Source organism: Heterocephalus glaber, unplaced genomic scaffold (genome assembly GCF_053883595.1).
Source record: "Heterocephalus glaber isolate CG9 unplaced genomic scaffold, H.glaber_assembly_v1.0 deba00000896, whole genome shotgun sequence".
Lineage (NCBI taxonomy): Eukaryota > Metazoa > Chordata > Mammalia > Rodentia > Bathyergidae > Heterocephalus > Heterocephalus glaber.
The window spans coordinates 4,439,128-4,456,501 of record NW_028258170.1 but is presented as its reverse complement, the minus strand read 5'-3'; the positions used below and the strand labels follow the sequence as shown (position 1 = coordinate 4,456,501).

Below are 17,374 nucleotides of genomic sequence, written 5' to 3'. Positions count from 1 at the left end.
GAAATCTCAGCCTTTGCTGGCAGCCTTTCTGTTTGCTTCAGTGTTCCTAATGCCCTTTTTTCTGTCAACAAATAAATAGTAATTTCTCTGAATTATGTAAAATTTGTGATGTTTTCTAGGGCTTCTCACCCTAAGTGATAACAACAGAACAAAACTACAATGGTGAGACCTTTTTGTATAATAATACAGACTTGTTTCAACTTACACTTGTAGTTTGTTTCAAAATATTAACGTATTTTTAAAAATTTTATAAACAAAAAATTATGGTATAGACTGAAGTACTAGGGAACAATCATTTGCCTCAGGCAATGAGGTAATAAACTGATTTCAATATAAATCTATTTTTGTTGTTCTACATTTTTCATATGTATTCCTTTTAAAACACCCTTTTAAAAACTTAAATTTAATATAGTCATTTTATTTTACTGTATTGAATACTGGGATACATAAATATTTAGAAAGTGTCTAGAGAACCGTAATTGAAATTTGAAGCTCCTGTGTATAATGCAGATTCTGTTATAATATGTGGACTAGTTTCAATATAAATATTCAGTGATACCTCATAGAATTCAGTTCATGAATTCACGCATAAGACTATGAAGATTAAGTCCTTTGTTACATGAGCTTTCCATTTTCAACAAACTTTTAATACAGATAATTAAATTTAGTCTCATAGATTGTTTCTTTTTTGATTCTCGACTGTTTATAACATTCATAACATACTTTTCAATTAACTGTGTTTGCATTCATGGGTATTATGAACTTTAAGGAAAAACTTGAGTAGAATATATTCAAAGATGGGCGCCAATTTAAGATCTAGACTTTATTACTTTTGTGATTAAAACTCACTGCTCTAAATATTATAAATGACTTCCATACATTTCATTGTAAACTAGGTTACAAATATATTCATGAGTTTTTTAGTGTTATAAATTTTCTTAAATATGAACTATGTTACTAAATTTAAAATACTGTATAGGTAAATATAGTAGATGATAAAATATATGTAGAAGTCAATGATGAGCCTCTTAATCTGTTTCTGTGATGTCTTTAAATTATCATTGTCAAGAATGCTTGCTATTTTTCTAGATAAACTTTTAGGATTAAAGTGTGTGTGTGTGTGTGTGTGCGTGTGCGAGCGTGCGTGTGTGTCTGTCTGTCTGCCTGCCTGCCTGCCTGCTTGCCTGCCTTAAATATTCTACCATGCTACTTCTCATACTGCCTTATCCAGATACATTTTTCATATAGAACGTAAGTGTAAACTCTTTGAGACTCTCGGAATCTTTGTTGTATAGAAAGTTTCATCTGCTTTTTAAGACACTGTAAATTGCATTTGAGACTGGTGCTTTTCAGTACCCTTGAACTTTTTAATTAAAGAAGTTTATTCAGAATTTTTTGGAAATAAGAGCTGTAATAATATCAAAAAAATACAGTCAGACCTTTTTAAAGTTTGTCACTAAACAATCTTAGGGATTAAATAATAATGTTCTAAAATGTTTTCTGACATTCAAAAGCATAACTATGTGAAAGAGCATTAAAGTATTCCAGTTGCATGTTTTCTTGTGATAGACTTTACATTACATCTCTGAAAGCTCTACTGGAAAAGCAGGGAAGTGGGAAAAGAGGTAGACTTTTTATTGTACTTTTGCTAGAATAAACTTTAACTCCTTAAAATTGGAGGTTGGTTTTATAGTCAGTATAAAAACATTACCACCTTTCACAGCAATATCAAAAAGTTTACTTGGTAAAATTATTTTATCATATATATCTTGTTTTCTCTTGTTTTCATAAAATATTTCATAACTACTGAAACAGGAGGGACAGGGAGAAGGACTGGATCTAAATTTATGCAACTTAAATGAAAGTTAATTTGCTTAAAACTTCTCATTTTATAACAAGCCGAGAATCATAGATCCAGGATACCTTCCCTAGAGTCTCAGCCTTTCTTGATGAATGGAAGAGATAGAAGGAATTTTCAGACATCTCTGTGTTTTCTGTCCAAGCATGGGAATCTTGATATTGGAGTGGCAAATGCTGGACCAGTCATGAAAAGGGATTGCTGCAATGAAGCAGAAAACTACTTCTAGTCATTTGTCCTAAGAGCAGTCATAATTAGTGAGAGCTGGTGTGTGGAAACCAAATTACCAAGTGCTTCCAACTTTTCTTCTCAAAATGCATTTTTCAAACCCAGAGCACCATGGTGTTGATGAAAGCAGTTTCACTGAACAGCCTAAAATTTTAGCTTATTTCTGAAAATGTGGAGTGTGACAAACAGTAGAGGAATGAGACCACCCAAGCAAGCTAGTGAAAGGCAGTGAGGCACAGACTTTATTCACCTGGGTGCAGATCGACTGAGGGCAACAAGAGGATGTCAGTGATGAACAAAGAAAGAGCAGGGAGCTTTATAGGGGATTGAGAGAGGGGTCTGGCACATCTGGCACATACAGGGGTCAGAGCAGGTATTTGTGGTCGGGGTCCATTCAGAAGTCAAGGCGGGTGTATGGATGTTATCAGGTAACTTGGCACCAGGAAGATGTTATACTGTACTTTGTAGTCTCATCTCTTTTCTGTAACATCCCATTCTGTGTTCTATCTGCTCAGAAACAACACAGCCTGTGTTGGGGGAGACAGCACAACCTGCATCTGTGGCATGTTTTTCTGGGGGCTGCGTTTTTTTGTGTCTGTTAAACTGTAGCTTGGATCAAACAACATATCCATTAACCATGTCATGGCCAGATCAGGCCTAACATGGAGCAATTTCCATCTAGTCACAGAGCGCCTTGGTTGATCCCTGAAAAAATATGAGCATCTAAGAATTGCAAAACAAACAAAACCATGGATTCCTTGACTTTGATAAGGACCCCCAAAAAACCTTCCTTCCTAACAAATTACTGTTTGTTTGCTCTCTAAATCATCTTGCCTTAAGCAACACTTTATTGGGTTGATATATATTTCTAGTTCATTATTTTTTCTTATAGGCCTGGGCCGCCAAGCCAGTGAAGAGTAGGAAGAAAAGGATTTTACAGTCCACAGTGTCATTATTTCTTAGCCCAGGATATCTAGGAAACTTGAAAAATTATGAAATTAGGTATGTTAATTCTGTTTTTATTTTTATTTATCATAAGGGGAGATATTTATATAGAGGTAGTATTGCTGTGAGGACAGGGATACAAATTTATTTCAGAATAATATATGACAAGTATTTTCTCAGAGTGTTTGATTCACTATTAATGCCACTATACACCTCATGTCATTAGTATTACATCAGAATAAAGAATTCTGAAAATTATTATGGCTGGAAGATTTACTTTTTTTTTTTTTTTGATACTGGGGATTAAATTTAGGACCTTGCGCTTGCGAGGCAGGTGTTGGAACCACTAAGCTAAATCCCAGGCCCTACATTCTTGTTCTTATTCAGCTCACTTTGATTTCAGCATTCACTGTTTCCTTAAATATTAACATTTTCAAAGAGCTTTTGTTATAATGGACCTGTTGATATTAACTTGTTTAAATCATTCTTGAATTATCAAGGAGAATAACAGATTTTGAATAAGCACTTAGTGGTTTGATGAAAAGAACCTGAAATCAGCCTCAGAAGTGAACTCTGTGTTGATTCTGGTTTTATTGAGATGCACTTATCTTTGAAGGTTTGTTTCACTCATACTCAGGATTAAAGTGATCTTTTGCTCTCCTTTGGAAATGCACAAGAATATACATAAATGTTAGTAGATCCTTGAAATGATAAGAAAATCACTCTTATCCTAAAGGATTGCCCTCTGAAGTAAGTTTTCATTTATTAGAATTTTAGAAAAATATAGTGTGGATAATTCCAGCCTTAGTTATAGTAAGTAGCAAGAAATAGCAAGAAGTACATTATCACAGAATTTTAATTGCAGAATATCATAATTTTTATATAACTGTATTGAATTTACAGTAACCTGAGAGGAATTTATCCCAAAGAATAAGGTTTAAATCTTTTTATGTTATTAAAGGCATGTATTATTTTAATTATAAAGATGATGTGAGTAAAGATGTATTTTACTTTATTTTCTTAAAACAATGGAATGTTTTATTGGTAACATTTGCATTACACGTGAAGTTTAACTGAATATAGTAAAAGAAAGGAAGAAATCAGTTCAGTTATCTAAGAATCGAAGTTGTCTGTTTTATAAAATACAGAGTAGCTAGTTTATACAGGAAAGGTTTTTCTTTATAGACGAATTCTAGCTTTTAGAAAAATGAAAGCGGACTGATGGCACTAACATAATGCATTTTATAATCCCTAATAAAACAGTGGACATGGGGATTATCAGTGGCTGTTACAAGGTTCATGCAAGACTGCTGCAGAACTTACTAAGTGGTAAAGGCTGACACACTTGGATCTATTGGTAAATCTTACAACAAAAAAGAAACAACATATGCCTCATGATGTGATGCAATAGGAAATACATCATCTGTACAACCTTCTTGCCAAAATGTCAAATCTAGTCTGTGTCAAACTTCTCTGGTTACCAGTTGATAGTCCATAAAATTTCGATGAACAGGATCCAGAATGAGAGAAATATTAGGGAAAAAATGATTTAATAATTGAATAAATGACATGAAAAAAAGAGTAAAAGGAAACTATATGTTAAGGGAAATTTAAATGACAGATCAACCAAATCTCTAAGCGCTACTGCATCTTGAGTCAAGCCAGTTGTAAAATAAATCATTTAGGAGACATGGTAACATTTTTAACAGACTGGTTTATGATTATATTAAAAATAATCATATTTTCAGATGGCATATGATTTATTAAGATCTTTATCTTTGAGATATAGATACTGAAGCATTTTTGGATGAAATTATATGGTACCTTGAATTTAAGATGAAATGTATAACAGTTTATTATATTGTTTTTTATATCTGAAATATGTCTGAAAATTTCTATGAAAAACTGATAAATATAGGAATATTAGATAAATATAGTAAATAATTAGATATGTTACTCATAAAGAGTACAATATAGACACAGAATTGATAAATTATAAAAACATTAAAATTCAGTGACTCTTCATCAAAAAACATCATTAATAGGAGGAAAAGATAAGCTATGGAATAGAAGTAAAAGTTTAGAATGCATATGGCCAAAAAAGGATTTGTATCCAAAAATAAGTATGAAGTTCTATAGATTAGTAACAAGAAGTACCAACCCAGTAAAAAATGAGCAAAAAACTTGATAGGTGGTGCACAAACAGGAAATCCAAATGGCCAATAAACCTGAAATATATGCTCTATGCTCATGATTAGGCAGGAAAATGCTAATTAAAATTCCAGTGAGAGCTAGATACCCATCAGAATCCTATCATTTTACAGTATGGAGTCTTAATTTTGTAACTGAATGAATACATAAAACATTAACTTTGTCTCCCACATTAGGAACTTTATGGTAGGGCTGGGGCTGTAGCTCAGTGGCTCCATGCCTGCCTGGCAAGCACAAGGTTCTGAGTTCTATCCCCAGTACCGGGAAAAAAAAATTTATTGTAGTATTTAAAGCAGACCTTATAAATCCTAGAAGTTGTAGCTTTGCATATTGTCAATTATAGCAAAGTCTTTATCAGTTTACTCATTATTATAACTAATTTTTCCAGGAGTTCCTTGAGTCAAGGTTGAAATGAACTCTTTAGGAATACATTCCTTCTTTGGATTTTGCTCTTTTTTTTTTTTTTTTTTTTTTTTAGTTTATCACTCCTGAGAAATTTTTCCCTGTTTTGCGTGCTACTAAGCTCAAATTCCAGTTTGTAACCTAATGTTTACTCCCGATATTGCTGCATACTTGCATTTTATTTTTTCTGTTTCTAATCTTGACATTTCATTCTGATTTGCTCTGGTTGCTATATTTATTTTTTATATATCTTGTTTCTAAGCGTTTTGTACAGGTAGTTCAGATCATTTTTGCATTAAAGAGGAGGAGCACATGAGTGGACATAGAGACAAATGAATGTTGAATGACTCTAAATTTTGCTAATAAAATTCTTGATTATCTACAGTTGTGGACGAAGTAAAGTTCAAAAGTTTAAGCCACTAATGTCGACTGTTTTTCTGTCCTTTAAAAAATTTCTTGCTTGTCAAGTGAGGGTAAATATTTGTAGTTGGCTATGGTAAAATGTTTTGAGGGTGAAGAAAATGATTTTAATAGAACTGCATCTTTAATAGGAAAAGGATACAAAAGTCCATTCATACACAGGAGGTAGGGAAAATGAAGTAATAATAAACAGTAGTTAAGTGCAAAATGCTTATTATCATCCTTTCAACAGAGGTACATAATTCTTTTATTGTGTTGAAAAAATAATGCAGCCTGGGGACTTAGCTAAGTGGCACAGCGCCTGCCTGGCAAGCGCAAAGTCTGAGTTTGATCCCTGGTACCAAAAACAGAAAAAGAAAAAATGATGCAATATGTGTGTATTTGCCTTTTAATATTTTCAGTCTGATTTCCATGAGCAGTGGAGTTATATGTTGTTTAATAGTTTTCAGGTAGTAGCAGAATAATTGTACAGTAAAGAGTGCTTGGGCTCTGTATATGGGGAAATTATTTCTTTCCTCTGAATCAACCCCAGAGCTCTTTTCCCCTGTCACACTGCTATACAAATCTCTCTCAGAGATGAAGTAAATATTAAATGTGATGTGATATAGACAGTTCCTGGCACATTAGTAGCTAGGCAGTATATGCTCATTTTCTCTTCCCATTGCCATATTTTTCAGCAGAAGAATGTCAGCATTTCCTGAACCCAAGTGATATTTTTTTTCTTTTATTATGATAGGAAATTCTTTTTCCTTGGAAAGTGAAATTATTGTCATATGATGAAAGGAAATAATTCCTGATAGCTCTTACTTAAAAAGACAGAAATTTTTTTGTTAACAGACTCGAAAATAGAAGACAGATGTGAACAGTTACCTGTTGAGGAGTAAGAGGTAGGAAGACAGTAGCTGGTATAAAGGAGTCAGTGGTGTTGGTATCTGGAGAAAACAGAACACACACCACATTATTCTTTTTGCACAGCTTAAATTGTCAAGAGGAATAAAAATGACAATGCTGATAGTAAAACACAAAATGTAAAAAGCTCTGCTTTTTCACAACTCTGCTTTATTGGGTCTTGAATAAAATCAAACAGGAAAGACTTTAGACCTACAAAGATGCCAAAAATGTAGTGGTCTCTGGATTCTTGACAGCTGAACTGCTAGAATGATGTGGTATGTAGGAAAGAATCTTTCTGCTGAGGAGCAAGTGACAGGTCTGCTGGATTTCAGCAATATGAGATGCTTATCCAAGATGTTGCCCAGGACATGTTCACAGGTTTTCTTTGGGGTAGGTTCTGTGCAGTGCCTGTACATGGACTTCATGCATAGCTGTAAAGACCAATACAAGGAAATCCTAGAATTCCCCAGCTGAAAGGGACTTGAGAAATCATCTAACTCCATGTCCTTATTTAACTGAGGAAACTGAGTCTCAGAGGCCTAATTGACTCCCCAAAGTTGCTCAATGAGTTGTTTGAACTGGGGCCAAGACTTGAGCTGTGAACACAGCTAAATGCTAATCACAGGAGAATCCATTCTTTAAAAATATCTGTTTCTACTCATTCAACATTATTCAGGTCTGAAAGTCAATAATTTAAATAAATAAGATAATAAACAACTACTACCTTTCCTTTTGTAGGTTAGCAAGAATTTATACCTCTGACCCAAACTTCAGGATAAAAAAATAAGGAAGAACATCTGAGGTCTTTAATAGATGTTAACTATAAAAACAAACCCTCCTGAAAGGCCAAACATGGGATCTGACAAGATGGCTGGGCTGCCCTGCAGGATCATCAAGGAAACTCAGCATTTTCTGGCAGAACCAGTTCCTGGCATTAAAGCAGAACAGAGAGCAATGCCCGTTTTTTTCATGTGGTCATTGCTGGCCCCCAGGATTCCCCCTTTGAGGGAGGGACTTTTAAACTTGATATATTTCTTCCAGAAGAATACCCAGTGGCAGCACCTAAAGTACATTTCATGACCAAAATTTATCATCCTAATGTAGACAAGTTGGGAGGAATATGTTTAGATATTTTGAAAGATAAATGGTCCCCAGCACTGCAGATCCTCATAGTTCTGCTTTTGATCCAGGCTTTGTTAAGTGCTCTTAATCCAGATGACCCATTAGCAAATGATGTAGCGGAGCAGTGGAAAACCAGTGAAGCCCAAGCCATATAAACAGCTAGAGCATGGACTAGGCTATATGCCATGAATAATATTTAAGTTGATCCAATCATCAGGTTTGTGTCACATCTCCTGTTTTGTCAAGACTCCTTCCTTTTTTCTTTGCATTTAATGGACACAGTCTTAGAAACATTACACAATAAAAGCCCAGACATTTTCAGACATTTGGTGATTAAACGCACATTAGAAAACCTATGTCTTGTCCTGATTCACTGTTGTAAATCATGAGCAGAGGCTTTAAAGTATCATTGGAATTGTCGTGAAACGTTTAAAAGCAGTAGCCCTCTGCTTTTATTCATTTCCCCCATCATGGTTTAAGTATAAAGCACTGTGAATGAAGGTAGTTGTCAGGGTTAGCTGCAGGGGTATGGGTGTTCTTTATTTTATTTTTTGAGGGGAAAAGTAGCTTCAAAATTTTGTAGGCTAGCCTGCTGCGCAAGCGCAAGGACCTGAGTTTGATCCCCGGTACCAAAAAAAAAAAATTTTATAGGCTTCTTTTCCCCCCTTTTATGGTGATCTAATTGCATTGGTTAAAAAGCAGCTAACCAGTTTTCTAGAATATGCTCTCTAGCCAAGTCTGACTTTATTTAGTTGCTATGGATGGACAAACTGATTGTTTGAACCAAAATGGGAACACTAACAAACATCATAGCCCTCACTAATAACATTGCGACTTTGCTATCAAGTGTAGATTCCCCCCTTCAAAAAAAAGCTTGTGACCATTTTGTATGGCTTGTCTGGAAACTTCTGTAAATCTTACGTTTTAGTAAAATATTTTTTGTTATTCTTCTTTCCCTTTGTACAGTTTATTTTATTGTGCTCATTTCATTTTCCCAATGTGACAATTGTATTTAAAAATTAAAACTGATGGAACATTCTGTTTTGGTCTTCACCATCTGACAAATAGAATGCCAAGAGATAGATTTGCCAATTTCTTTTCACAGATGCAAATTTGTGTTAAGATATTATTGAATGGAATATTTATAAACAGGCCCTGAGCATGCATAAAGCATCAGTATCTGACCCTTTCTTAACCCCCTAGAAATTTGAAATAAATATTTTGTATTATCTGGTTAGGTGATCATTGGTGTCTTTGCCACAATGTTTGAAAATCACTGTACAGGAGAGTTGGAACAAAGAAAGCAGCTGTGACTGACATCTATGACTTCCCCATATTATGTGCCATTTGTTTTTCTTCTTGCCTCAAATTTGGGTTATGACCTTTTTCTTGGTTCTTATCTGAAAGCTTCATGTATTACCATTGGTGTATGATTAGGAAATATCAATCTGATAATCATTTGGGGTTTGTGGAGATATTTGTCAAGTTTTCCTTACAGAACGAAGAGGAAATCTCAAACAAGCAGCTTGTGTAAGTGTCATCAGAAAGATTTCTTCCTTCAAGAGCATCAGACTTTCAGTTAATGAGTCTTGCATCCATCCTTTCTAGTATGCTATGGGAGCTTTTAATTTGGTTTTAGTAAATTTTTCATTGATAAGAGTGTCTTCCCTCACACAACTGTTCTTTCCCACCTCTTTCCACATCTAATTCCCAATTTTTGTTATTTAAGTCTTATGTAGCCAGTCATAAATATGTAAATGTTAACCTTTGGGTCAGAATTGTTGATTTTTGCAGTTTAAGGTAATGGATATTGTAGCCCATCTGGATTTTCTTCACTCTCATTCTCATAACTTCTGGAGTTTCTTCAGAATGTGATATATTTTATTTTGCTCCTATGTAAGATGAATTATCTATTAATATTACATTTTCAACACACACAAAAATCTTCCTGTACTTAGTGTGTGATGGAAGAAAGTCTTATTGAGCAAGAGATTTCTACTTAGTAGGTGCTTTGTAAATATTAACTGATAAAGATTTTTAGTTTGGTGGTAAGATAAAATAGCCTTCAGCAATCAGTCAAATCAAAGTGATTATATATTTGATTAATGATACATAAGAATAATCATATCTTGCCTCTTTTTAAGATGCACAATACCACCATCCATATAGAATGAAGTGCAATAGGAAAATAGAGTCTGTCTAAACTTAACTATAAGGCAAGTCTTCTATTGCTAAAGAGAATGCAAAATTCTGTCATTTTTGTAATAATGTAGATTCTATAAGTTTTATAACTAACATTTAAACTTTGAGGTTTCTACTGGTACCTAACTTCTAAAAGTGTATGTATTGTGCTCGCTTCGGCAGCACATATACTAAAAGTGTATGTATTGATGTCTAATATTTATTTGTTCCAGAACCTTAAGGCACCAGGTTTTGACTGTTCATTAATGCTCCCACCAGCAACAGAATAGGAAACCTTATCAGAGATTAATTCAAATTAGTTTTGCTATTTCTTGTAAATCTCCAATTATTGCCTATTTTTTAATAGAAGAAAGATACAAAGATGAAGTTGAAATTATAAAACAGAAGCATTTAGACTGATGAATTTACCTGTTTAATATCCCTTTAGCCCATTATTCACATGAAAACTGATAATCATTAGTGTCATGGTGAGAATTTGTTGTGCATCTTTCAGTTTTCTTCATTGGGTATTAGAGAGTGGTAGTATGCTTGATGTTTAAGAAAATGTGAGTTCACACTTAACTGACTTAGGCATGTTAACTAACCTATAAATCTGTGTGTTCATAGTTAAAACTGGGATAGATTATGTTATTATGAGTTAGATAAAGTTAATCGTACCACTAGATGATGTATTTTCTCTAGGTTTAATTTTCATGGACTCTTTCCATGTTGATCTTCAATTGATCTTTCCATGTTGATTTCTTCCTCAAAGGCCTCTGGTAGAATTTGAGCTTTCTGAGTCATTGTTCTGAGGCATTGTTCCTCGGATTTATGTGTGATGTATATGGTTGTCTGAGGATAACTGGGATTGCTTTCTTCTGTATGTGAACATTAACATTAGTAAGGTTATTCACAAGAGCCCCAGGGCTGTACAGACTCATGTATTACTAGAGAAAGTATGTATGAATCCTAGGCCTTTCTTGACTATTCAGTTTGTTATTGTAGCATTTCTTGATGTAATAGCTTTTTAGTTTATTTGTGCTTTTCTCCTAGTTCTGCTAGCTTTCTAATTATTTACATAAATCCTACCCTGTAACAGCTGGTAATAAGGAGTACAGTGTTCCTTTCCATAGGAGTGCTGTAATTGATAACAAAGCTTATAAATCTAAAAATCATGATGATTTACTTCTAAGGAAAAAACAGAAAGAGTCCATGTACCAGGCAGCTGTGAAGAAGCAAAGAGCACTGGGAATTTTTTTTTTTGTTTTTGTTTTTGTTTTGGTGCCCACGATTGAACTCGGGACCTTGCACTTTCGAGGCAGACAGTGGAACCACTGAGCTAAATCCCCAGCCCCAAGCACTGATTTTTAAAAAAGAAAAACTTGATTTCAAGTCTTGAACTTGCAACTCACTCTCCATGTTATCATACTTAAATCTTAGTCTTTCAGTCTTAAGTTGCTTTCTCTGTGAAATGGAGAAAACATTGCCTGCTTTGTGGATTGAGAAAATAATATATGTGAGCAGTGTTTTATAATCTGAAAGTACCAAATAAATGAAATTTATTAATACCTATATAGACGGTCTCTGTGCTAATAGACACAGGAACATAGTTGTCTTTGTTTAAGCATTTAAAAACAAAAATGAAGTTTCAAAAATTTGCTTTAATTGTGATTCTGCTACAGTAAACCTCAAATTTTTCATCTTCATATGATAATGTAAACTTTGAGGATTTGATAACAAATATAAAGTAAATGCAATTAGAAACTCCAGGTAAAGTAAAAAACTAAGCAATTATGTCTTGGTCCATTCACATGCCACAGAAATGTGACATGAGTTTAGCAAGTATGGAAATTAAGGAAGGGAAATCCATTTGTCTTTATTCTAGGAGCATACTCTCAAATGACTAAGAGATCGTAAAAATGAAACTCTGGGGCTAGGGATGTGTAGCTCAGTGCTGGAATGCTTACCTAGCATCTGTGCAAGGCCATGGGTTCCATCCCCACCACCACAAAAACAAACCTCTAGAAACGGAAATATAATTCTAGCATATTAGTAGTTTCACAAATAGATAATATTGATAACACATTAAACTGAATATTTGCCTCTAATTTTTAGAAATAAAACATAGATTAGATTATAAGTTTTTTAAAAAGGAAGCTGTGAAGAGTTAGGGTATAGAAGGGGATTAGAGAGTTGGTAGAAGGGGAGAAGTAGTGGTCTGTGTTTTGAAGACTTAAAAATTAATGAAGGAATGGGAAAAAGAGAATTAAGATATATTATGTACAGGTACAAATTCCCTATGAAGACTGTGATCATTATATATGTTAAAAGTATACTAATAAAATTCATAAAAAAGTTTACCTGATACAAAAATTAATGGAACAACAATATAGCTTAACATATAGAAAGTAAACCATGACAATAAAAGAATAAAAACATATAACTATAAAAATTGTGTGGAGAGAAAAGAATAATAAAGGGTAATATGAGTTAAGTAAATCTTTATTTCATAGTAGGAAGTCAGTTGATGTTGCCTGTAATTTATGAACTAAGTAAATTTTTTTAAATTAATGTTTCTCTATTCAAAAGGTAATGAAGGGCTGGGGATTTAGCTCAGTGGTTCCGCCACCTGCCCCATAAGCACAAAGACCCACATTCGATCCCCAGGACCAAAAAAAAAAGGGTAATGAAGCCAGGTACTGTGGTGCACACCTAGAATCCCAGCCCTTGGGAGGCTGAGACAGGAGGATCATCACAACTTTGAAGGCAGTCTAAACAACAGAGTGAGACCCTGTCTTAAAAATTAAAAATTAAATGAATTAATGCATAGGTAATGGTAGTATCCCACATTAGCTTGGACATGGCCAGATGGAGACCAAATCATTACCAAAATATATACTTTTTAAGAATAGTTCAATACAAGGATGCCAACAATAATCCAAATATTCTGCTTTGAGGCATGACCACACTTGAAATGTTTACTTTCATGTTATTTCCCTGCTCTCGCCTCAGAATGTCCATAATCAAGGGTTAGAAAGACAGTTGATTACCTGAACATCATGCAAACTTCTGGTTAAGAAGGCATTTTTTACAACACAGTAGACTCACTTGTTTATTACTAAATATGTTCATTGACTGTGATAAAAGTGTAGATAGATTTAGATCAATGCCAGAGACTCCTGCAGTAAATCTCTAGTCCCCACCTGCCCAGTGTGCAACGCAAGGTTGAAGAAAAACTTAAGACAGAGTTAAAGAGAAAGTGTAAACTGGGATGCCCAGTGCTCCTTTGGCAAAAAGCACTGGCCTGTCTCTTCCACTGAATTTTATTATTCATCATCCAGGGTAAAGGTGCATGTATAGATGTGCAGTACATGAAATTACTATGGAAACTGATGCGGGCAAGGCTTTAAAGAGGAGTCAAAGCATTTTCAAATTAAAAGCAAGATAGACAAAATATATGGTTGTAATTAGAGCCTTCTCCTTCAAGCTATGAAGGCACTAATTGTGGGAATGGAGTTTGGGTGATTACTCCAACCTCAGCTACGGATGTTATCTCGTATCAACCCCACAGCTTCATAGGCCATTACTCTGGCCTTGGTGGTGGTCATTAGCAGGGAGGTCATGTTAACTTGCGTGCTACTGCATTGCTCATGAGATACTTCTGTGAATCACGTAGCTTCAGTTAGACTTGCTTCTTAAAGTAAGCCAATCAAGGGATTTAACTCTTTGCAGCCTACACTGTTTACAGCATATTTGGGACATAATCAATATTGTGGGCTCTGGCAGATCAACAATAACAGCTAATAGTAATTAAGCCAATTCGATATGCTCAAGCAGACTCTGAAATCATGGATGGAATTTGAAGATCAAAAGATAGTCTTTTCTAGAACTAACTTTAGAAGTGACTGAAAAGAGCTGTTTTGAACTGCAAACTTGGCAGGAGGTAGATCTCTGCCCTCTGACTATATTTGATAGTGAATATTTTGGTCACGTCATTCATCTTTCCATCCATCCTGCCAGTGTTTGTCTGAGCACCTACTGTAAGAGTGTGATTGGTGGTGTCAGGTTAGGAAGAAGCTAACCTTGATATTCTGTGATCTTCTGACCTTGTGGTATCTGTGGAATCGGATTGTATCTCAAAGACGAGTTTTCCTCTCCTTCCCAGATATACATTCCATAAACATTGAGCGTCCTTGATGTCTTAAACCTCATACAACTCAGCAACAATTTGTAGGAATTACAATTTTTTGAGCTGCTAGATTATATATATTTCTGACTCTTGTATTTTCCTAAATGTAAATTAAAATCTTTAATATTTTTTATATTTTTGTATTGCATGAAAAATATATACCAATGGAGAAAGTTCAATAAATTAAAATCCAAGCTTAATAGTATTTAAACATTTCCTAAGTATTTTCCCAAAACTATAAATCACCTCATTATTGGTAATTAGTTTGATGTTTTTAAAAGTTTCTCTTGTCAATTTTTTTAATAGCACAAAAAATAAAATACATTAAAATACTGAATATTTGGATGTTATTTCGTCAAATTATTTTTAGTACAAAAAGTTGGAGGTCATGTAATTTCATTACACCAAACAAAATAGTATTTGCCCTGTCTGCTGTGACATTTTATAGCATTTCATCAGTGTTACAGCATTTCACTAGGCTTTCTGGATCATGTTTCTGGCTCTTGACGCCACTCGATTAGGAATCCTAGCTCAGACTTCACCTTTACCTCTCATTACTTGTGTGGCTTGTGCATACTGTTTTAAATGTTCACGTAGACAGGCACAGTTCTTCATGAGACAAGGAGAGGAGATATTTCCCTTTCCAGCCTTCTACCCTGATGTTGGAGGTATCCTCAAATAGAAGGGCTGTCTTTCTCTGGACATCTGGTTAGTAGCACCTAACCAACTCTCCTTTTATATCTGCCAGGCCTGTCTCCATGGATCCTGATTCCCCACCAGATGACTGTGTGTGTCAGAGCCACAGCCTCAGGGCCAAAGGGTCTTGGGAGACATCCTCTTCCTGCTAGGACAGGGTATTATTTGGTCTGCCTGCCCCCAGCCTCCACTGTTAATGTGCCAGCTGTAGTTCTCGCCTGTACCATCTTCTGCTCTCCAGCTAAAGCCTGAATAGGCATCTGGCCTATTCTCTGCTTTGCCTGGTAAATATTGTCTATGTCACCTTTGTCCTAAACCACATGGCAGCGAGTTTGTAAACACCATTCCTGTTCCTGGGGGCTCAGTGAGACCTATACCTGAACCATGTACAAAACCCCAGGAAGGCCTTGTTTCCCTGCTAGATGTCTGGTTATTTTCCTATCAGGTTCGAAAAGCTAACTAAAAGTGAGTCTCTAGAAAATACTGGAGCATGGGCCAGGGATTTAGCTAAGTGGTTTCGCTGCCTGCTGCGCAATCGCAAGGATCCGAGTTCGATCCCCAGTACCAAAAAAACAAAAAGTCTATTTATGGGCCGGGGATTTAGCTCAATGGTTCCGGAGCCTGCCTCCCAAGCGCAAGGTCCCGAGTTCGATCCCCAGTACCAAAAAAAAAACAACAGAAAATACTGGAGCCGAGTGTGGGGATGCACACATGTAGTCCCAGCACTCTGGGAGGCTGATGCAAGAGGATTGCATATTTGAGCCCCACCTGGCTAACTTACCAAGATCCTACCTTAAAGTAAAAAATTTTTAAAAGCCGGGGGATCTAGCTCAATCCTGTTGGCCTGGGTTCAGTCCCCAGTACCACCACCAAAAAACAAATGAACAAAGAATACTGGGTTGAATGACGCTCAGCATTCATAATTCCCTACCATCTGCCACCCAGATTGTAAGAACAAATAGTCTAGTATAGTGGTTAATGTTAATTTTTGTGACTGTACGTGGAGTAGAGGACAATATAATAAATATATCCAAATTTTAAAATTAGACTGGTAGAGATTGAAATGCCAGCTCTACTACTTTTTTATTTTTAGCATTGGCCTTTAAACGACTATTTTTAAATTCTGCACATAAAAATAAACCTGATAGTGGTATTTATCGCATAGGCTCGTTATTAGGATTCATTGAGATAATATATAAAGCACTTAGCACAGAACCTGACACATGCAAAGTACTAAGTAAAATTTGTTCTCCTTTGTTGCTCCCATTGATGAGCAGTTATATATATATGTATATGTATTAGAGTGCATTGAACACTTCACCTGCACATCTGCATCATGAGCTTCATAAGTATAATCACCCCAGATAATACTGCTGCCCATACACTCTGAATATTTTCACAGTGGGCATTGGCAATTTATGGCCCCAGGACACCTGGTTTTGCTCAGAAAAATACCCTTTATTGACTTTTTTAGTACCAGTAATTAACAAGCTTTTTCTGAAACTTCCAAGAGAGATCATGCTAAATTAAAGAGTTCCTTCTCCTGTCAAACTTCTGGGTGACACTGACTACATCAACAAACAGGGATCCATTCACTCACTTCCTCTCCAAATTGAGATTGCCAAGTAATGAACAACAGTTTCTGGGTAACTGCCACCTATTTAGACAGGCTTACTCGTTAGTTGGCAGACTTTCCAAACCACCTCCCTGTAGTTCACAGCTTGTTCCTAAACCAGAAGATGACAGACAGTGTGGTCAGTAAATGACAGCTTGTGCAGAGTTTTGCCTGCCCTTCTCATGACTGTTACATGTAACTCTCACATCTGTGGAATGTCACTGCTCTGCACATGCTATGCTGCACTCAGGCAACTTGTGTTTAGGAGCGAGGAGAGTGCCTTCTGTTTGTGTACAGAAGAACCACAAGGGTCTCTTGCCTGATTGAGAGCCACACTTCTGAACCTAAATGAGGACTTTTTCATCTGATAAACTAACTCCTGAGGTCACAGAATGAGACACTCTTCCATGTTTGTCCTTCATGAGCTGCCAACAGAAAAGTAATTCAGCAAGAATATAAATGATAGAGCCAGGGATTTAGCTCAGTGGTTCTGCCGTCTGCCTCACAAGTGCAAGGTCCCGAGTTTGACCCCAGAAACAACAACAACAAAAAGCATCCTAAGAATAGAAATGATAGAAAATTGTCATCCAAAAGACATCAGATGATGAAAAGGATG

The 17,374-nt window shown here is 35.5% G+C and overlaps 1 protein-coding gene and 1 pseudogene across 16 annotated transcripts in view; both read left to right on the top strand.

Moving 5' to 3' along the window:
* The window catches only part of Nt5dc1 (5'-nucleotidase domain containing 1), a 136,975-nt gene that overhangs the window by 63,064 nt on the left and 56,537 nt on the right, over nt 1-17,374 (top strand). The gene's annotated exons all lie outside the window — the stretch shown is intronic.
* The window catches only part of LOC147828899 (ubiquitin-conjugating enzyme E2 N pseudogene), a 39,317-nt pseudogene continuing 21,945 nt past the window's right edge, over nt 3-17,374 (top strand). The window contains exon 1 of the transcript XR_015450016.1: nt 3-17,374. This exon is cut by the window's right edge and continues 21,945 nt beyond it. The product of XR_015450016.1 is annotated as a ubiquitin-conjugating enzyme E2 N pseudogene (transcript).